This window comes from Bidens hawaiensis, unplaced genomic scaffold (genome assembly GCF_021521415.1).
Source record: "Bidens hawaiensis isolate Kalapana, Puna unplaced genomic scaffold, B.hawaiensis_p1.1 tig00026004_1, whole genome shotgun sequence".
Classification (NCBI taxonomy): Eukaryota; Viridiplantae; Streptophyta; class Magnoliopsida; order Asterales; family Asteraceae; genus Bidens; species Bidens hawaiensis.
The window spans coordinates 31893-38969 of NW_027494183.1; the positions used below are offsets into that span (position 1 = coordinate 31893).

The following is a 7077-nucleotide window of genomic DNA, read 5'->3' on the forward strand; positions in this document are numbered from 1 at the left end:
AGTTGTTTGTTATGTTGGCTAAATATACAAATGACTAGAGCTGGAGCTAACAGTGTTGTTTCTTTTTTCAATCTTAGCGTTAATTTCTTAGGCTCATGTGTCGACCTAAAACGGGTTGGGTCGGCTAGTGGGTCAGAACATCCTAATTAAAAAGAAAATGATCAGAAAGATTCTAATCATTATGATCCTATTTCGAAGAAAACATAATAAATATCAGATCGCTGTCATCAACACTAGAAAGACTAAAAATTGCTCATATTTATCTTGGGGAAGACATGTAGATTTTCATGTCATTTGACATTTCATGATCCGGTTAACTTAAGCGAACCCATAAATACACCAATACCTCACCTTTTGAAGCTTTTTCCTTAACGGGAAGCGCTCTCCAACCAATATCAGTCCGGTAAAAGCCTCCGTCCCATTTAATCTTTTCAACGGCCCGGTATGCGCGGTCTCGTGCTTCTTCAAGATCTATGCCCTTCGCGGTAACACCCAAAACCCGCCCACCGGTTGCAATGTAATTACCATCTGCATATGGAATATTTTGACACCTGGTGCTGCCACCTCAGCTTCTTCAAGGTTTTGAATCTTGGTTCCTTTTACATAGCTTCCAGGGTACCGGTTGCTAGCCATCACCACCACCATGGCTGAACCGGGTGCCCATTCTAGACTCACTGAGTTTAACTCACCTTTACAAGCAGCCAGCAGGACTTGTGCCAGACCAGACTCCAAACGAACCATCAGCACCTGGTTCATATAGAAATGTTTAGGGGACGTGTTAGGATGTCTGTTTCGAAAGCGATTATGTGATGTGAAATACATTTTTATAACTTTGTATAGGGTGTTTGCTTTATGATTTATTTATAACTACTATTTCCGTACGTTTTTCTCAACTTAACCCGACTTCATTCTGGTCCCGTTTTGACCAAAATTGATCCTTTTTTTTTAAAACGACCTGTATTGACCCAAACTCATAGTTATTAAAAGCGCACTGGGCGCACGCCTAGACGATAATTCAAGGCGCAGCGCAGGTAGAGCGCCTGGTGATGGTCGAGGCGCGCTTCCGGCCATATTCCGGCTAAAATCTAAAAATTCCGGCCAGATTCCGGCTAAAACCTGTAAATTCCGGGTTGAAATGAAGGAGAATTACCTGGAAGGAGGTGGAGGAGAGCCTTTTTTGTGTTCTCGTTTTCTATACATGGGTTTAAACTTTAAAGCATAGAAAAGCTGCAACTTCATTTTGTTTAATATTTAAAGTAATACTGTAGCTGGGCACTGTAGCTCTACTGCTAGTGTGCTACAGTAACCACAGGAGGTTAATTTAAATAATTTTTTTATTTTAAAACTATTTGTTATTGAACTATTAAAATAATATTTGAAGGTTTTATGAATCTTTTTAGCTTTCTAATCTCTATATTTTAAAATTTTAAACTTATTGTTTAATTTTTATGCGTATTACATAATAGCTTTTATTTTTATATATGAACAATAGTATTATTTTTCTAATACATACATAATAGCTTTCAAGAATGAATTTATGAATTTATGTTCTATTTTAGTTAAAAAAATTGTTTTTTTAATGTGCGCTTTTTTTTTAAAATCGGGCGCTTTATTTGCGCTTATCGCCTAAGCGCTAGGCCCAACCTCAACGCTTTTGAGCGCTTATCGCATTTGATAACTATGCCCAAACTCATTTTGCTTATAACTCGTTTTGACCAAAATTCATTTTGCTTAGAACCTGTATTGACTCGATCATGTTCTGAGCAGAACCAAATTGATCCTTTTAAAAAAGGCCCGTATTGACCCAAGCACATTTTTCTTAGAACTTTTTTTGACCTGAACTCGATTTGCATATTGACCTGAACCTGTTTGACCCGTAACAGATTTGAGTCAAATTCTGAATTCTGAATATTTTAGAAATTAACCTTTAGTACGCTCAAATTATGTTAAACAGAGGGGTAAATAAGTAATTTTACTTTTCCCTCATGCAGCCTGTAAGACCTGATAATCTATTATTTGAGAAATAAATAGTTGCAAGATCAAGATTAAAACCTCATTACTAAAAACTTTCAATCACTATAATCAGATAAAACAATTTTTATATTAAATAAAAACTGAAAATAGAACCTAGCTTACCTGGCACTCTGGGTCACCAAACCGCACGTTATATTCGATTAACTTTGGTAATCCAGATTTCTTCTCAATCATAAGTCCGGCATACAAAACTCCCACAAACTTGCATCCCTCTTTCGCCATCCCTTTCACAGTAGGAGTTATAATGGAACTCATGACTATTGACTCAAGTTCTCGGGTCAAAACCGGTGCAGGACAGTATGCACCCATTCCACCTGTGTTTGGACCCGTATCCCCATCACCGACCCTTTTATGGTCCTGCGCAGATTCTAATGGTAACGCGTTTTCACCATCAACAAGTGCGAAAAACGAGGCTTCTTCGCCTTCTAGAAACTCCTCTATAATTATGGATGAACCCGCTTTCCCGAATGACCCGTTTACAAGAATCGTGTCCACAGCTTCGAGTGCTTGTTCTAGTGTTGTAGCAACGATTACACCTTTCCCTGCTGCCAGCCCGTCTGCTTTAACTACAATGGGAGCCCCTTGTTCCTTGATGTACTTCTTTGCAGCTGATGGGTCGGTAAATGTTTCATACTGCAATAAAATTTGTTTATGTTGATAAAGCAATTCTATATTGTTAGAAGTCTAATGAAACAAACGTACAGAGATAGTGTGAATTTAAACAAGCAGAGTGCTAGCCAAGTAGAAAGCTCTTTAAGCTCATTTAGCTGGCCTGTTTAAAATTTAGCCCAATATTTAATATAGAAACCCAAAAATATAACCGAAAGTCCCAAATTCTAATATATAATTTATAAATGTTGTGGTTTAACAATTATGCATTATGTCCAAACATGATGTCAAAATACTATTTATTTTTCTTATATATATCAACCAGTGTAAATTAATAAAGAAAATTAACTTTTATAAATAAACGAGCTGACTCGAGCTTTTTACAAGCCAACATCCTAGCTCGTTAAGACAAAAAGACAAGGTAAGCTCGGCTCGTTGGTCTACCAGTTAGGCACTTTTAAGTGAGACATTGCTAGTTTGAACTAAAGCCCAATTTTATATACATAAATTATAACCCAAAAGTATAACCCAAATTTAAATATATATAAATTATGCATTATGTGTAAAAATATACTTTTCTATTCTTTTATGTATACCAATAATTGTAAAATACAAAATTAAACATTTTATAAAAAATAAACGAGTTGACTTGAGCTTTGTACGAGCAGAGGTCAAGCTCAACATTTCAGCTCGTTTAGATAAACGATCCAAACCTGAGCACACCTGGCTCACCTCGTCTAAAGTCCTATAACCATATAAGCACCTGAAATAAAACTGGTTGTAGGAGATCGTGTTTGGATTGGTTGTGTTGTGTTCAGCAAAGTCTGATTAATTAGGACATTTACTTAAATAATGATGAAAACACCCATTCTTGTAAATAAGTTCTAGTTATTGGATATTTCATTATACTCTTTGACGATCAGTTCTATTGCAGCTAGTATTACACTGATAACCAGTCCCTAAATAATCAGTTTATCAGAAGAATAATACAGCGTGATTCGAGAATAATGCAAACCTTAGCAGTTGGAATCCCGTATTTATCACAAATACTCTTCATGAAATTCTTGGAACCTTCCAAAGCAGCAGCTTCCGATGAAGGACCAAAAGCATGAATGCCCACTTTCACAAGATCATTCGTAAGACCCGAAACCAGGGGAGCTTCAGGTCCTACCACGACAAGCCCAACTCCCCATTTCCTACAAAAATCTATCACTGCTGAGCTGTCAAACACATCAAGATCTTCAATACACGTGGCATCACCCGAGTTGGCAATGCCAGCATTTCCAGGAGCACAGAACACGACATCACAGGATGGGGCCCGCTTCAACGCGTAACAAAGCGAATGTTCTCTTCCTCCACCACCAATCACCAATACAGAAACTCTTTCTTCTGGAGATTAGAAAACACTGACAATCAGAAGAGATATTAATTATTGATTACTGTAGTTATTGTGTTAGGTTCTCACCAGAAATGCCATTATCTGAAGCAACACTGTTGAAAATGGTGAACGATTGATGGCGATTTGAATGGTTATAATACTGGGAGCCACAAAACTTTGATGGTTTGAAGTTTCTGGGCTGCTGGAAGAAGATTTGAGCAAACTTGTTCGAAAGCTGCCTCTGATTGGCTGCCGCAGGCAACCAGCCTGTTTTGATGGAAGCTCCAAAATTATGTGAAATGCAAGCCATTTTAAGTCTTTGTCAAGGAGAATCTATGCAAACGGAAGCAAAATATTAAGGTTGAACAGCATGCAAAAAAGATGAATAAAAGCAGAAATAGCAATTTGGTTTGGGTTGGGTTGGGACAAGTTATAATCAAAATAAAATAAGTTTATGTCAAAAAATCACATTCAGCAGCGTCAAAAAGAAAAACCTAAACAAAAATTATACAAGGTGCTAATTGTGGGCATCAAGTTGGCTAATTTACAACTTCATTGTAGGTATTATTTCAAAAGCAACCAATTGAAACTAACCTAAAACTTTATTTTAAAACTAAACCCCTGTAACTTTTCAGGATAACTGCAAGCAGAAAGAATGACATTAAAAACAAAATAGAAAAGAAGGTAAAGAAGCCATTTCTTCATCGGGGGCATTATATCATCGAACACCTGGCATGCAACATGATGAAACAAATAAATAAAAACTTGTTCGTACATAACTAACTAGCAACAAATGTCTTCAACTTATGTTGCATTCAAAGAACAGAACAGAAAGCTTGTACTAATATGAACGAATTCTTGAAAGTTACGGGGTATACCGATGGGCGGAGAGATGATACCACGTCCTATTCGCAGTTGTACGTGTTGCGTTTCAACGGTGGTTCAGATTGGTGTGCAAATGAGGATAACCGGACCGAACCGGGTTAGACCCGACCCGGACCGATGACCGATGGCCAATCAATATGAGAACCGATGATCGGACCTTAAGATAAATTTCGGGTACCGGGTTTGTCGGGTTCGGTGCTTCATGTAGGCCATTAAAAACCAAACCCGATGATGTTTACACTGGTGTTAACGACTGGAATATGTATAGAAGGATCATTCAGAGTAGCTCGAAACTCTTATCATCTTCAAGGCCGCATCCAAACTCTTTATGCTAGTTGCCAAGACACTTGAAAAGCTTGAAAATGGTGGTGGTAAGCTTTTTGAGTTTCGGAAAAATTTTGAAGATAATTTTCAGAGTTATGAGGAAGAAGAGAAAAAAAAGTTAACCAAATGTCAGTAACTTTAATTGCATGTGTCTTTTACTTTTATTATTGATTTGTGTCTTGTCTTTTCAAAATTGTATTTTCTAATTAAATATAATGAAAACAAAAACAAAAACAAAAGCACACTCTGCTTTTTTATTTCTCATCAAACCCAAGAAAAAACAATAAAAAACTAATTACTTTTCAATTTTCACTTATACGTTACCACCTTAGTCATCTTCTTCACCATTTCTTAATTCCTTCATATTCTTCACCAGTTACCATAGACAACGTCTTTGAATTTCGTATGAGCTCTCACCGAGTCTTGGAACACCAGGAGATACACATATTCTTACAAATACGAGTCGAGCCTAAAAAATTCGGGTAACCATGGTGTTGGCCCGATACCCGACTCGAAACCGAATTGCAGGGAAAACATGACCCGATCAAGAACCGAATTTTATATTGCAGGTCCGGGTTTCGGTCTTTTCCGGTTCGGGTTATCGGGTTTTTCGGTTCGGCCCTAATTATGCACACCCCTAGTTCGGAACAAAAACGGTTAAACTATTTTAACCCGTTTTAGTAAGTATTTCGTTTCATAAATATTAATAAATATTAATATATATATATATATAAACGAACTAAAAACGCAGCGGATAATTAAATGAGTAAAACAAACCATAAACCGAAACCCGAACCTGGATCCGGTTACAACAATATACGAGTACGATGAAAATAAAACACAACCACAACCATAGATCTAGTTTAGTTATATATACCTCGGTTATCGAAACCGGGAAGAACACCAAGGTTTAACGAACCGCACTAGATTTGGACACAATCAAGACCCTCCACGGATTCCGGTGACACGGCGACGGCGGCTCGGCGGCAGCACTGGCTGCGGGTGGTGTCGGACGACTGTAGACAGCCACGAACAGCAGCAACAAGCTGCGAACAGCAGCTGCTAGCTGCGCACAGCAGCTCAAACGGCCGGATAAATACCGGCGGTTGGTGGGAGGCGGCACCGGAGGCGGCGGCGGCCGGAGGGCGGCGGCGGCGACGGCTGGTGTGGTGGTGGCAGCTGGAATAAGTTGTATGGAGGCAAGGGTTTTATGTTAGTGTTAAGGTTTTTTAAAATATAAAGACAGAATTACAAATTTTGTCCTTTAAAATAAGACGAATTACGGTTCGTGTCCTTTTCTAAGTTTCCTTGCAGGCGGTGTACTTTAAACTTTTTTTCCTACAAGTTTTGTCCTTTACGCTAACTGGGTTAGAAAAAGTCAGTTAAATCCTATCACGTGAGGCGCATGTGAGGGTAGTTTTGTCCTTTCATATATCTCTGCAACTAAACCCTTTATCAGTCTTCCCCCTCTTTTTAACCCAACCCCACATTCAATCGATCAGGGTACGATTAGGGCTTCAATCAATTAGGGCTCGATGCGAAATTCAAATACCAGGGCTCAATTGATGATGGCTTACTGTGTTTGTGGCAAGGTAGCAGTTGTTCGAACTTCATGGACTGATAGAAATCCAGGTCGTCGGTTTTTCTCTTGTCCGGACATGGTAAGTGTGTAATTCGATTTAAGTTCCAGTCAATTGTTTATACTTCATGTTTCTCCTCTTTTCCAGACATCGGATTGCCCCTTTCTTGGATGGCGTGACCCACCAATGTGTGAACGGGCATTGGAGATTATCCCGGGCTTATTGAAGTCGAAAAACATGGTTGAACAAAGTTTAGAGAGTTATAAA

The 7077-nt window shown here is 38.4% G+C and overlaps 1 pseudogene across 1 annotated transcript; it reads right to left on the bottom strand.

Annotated features, from left to right (window-relative positions):
- Window positions 1-295: 295 nt before the first annotated feature.
- On the bottom strand, window positions 296-6263 carry LOC143572742 (phosphoribosylamine--glycine ligase-like; annotated as a pseudogene). Its single transcript, XR_013142314.1, has 5 exons — window positions 6108-6263; window positions 4109-4354; window positions 3659-4032; window positions 2137-2667; window positions 296-747 (listed from the first exon to the last, which is right to left on the bottom strand). The product of XR_013142314.1 is annotated as a phosphoribosylamine--glycine ligase-like (transcript).
- Between the last annotated feature and the right edge of the window lie 814 nt (window positions 6264-7077).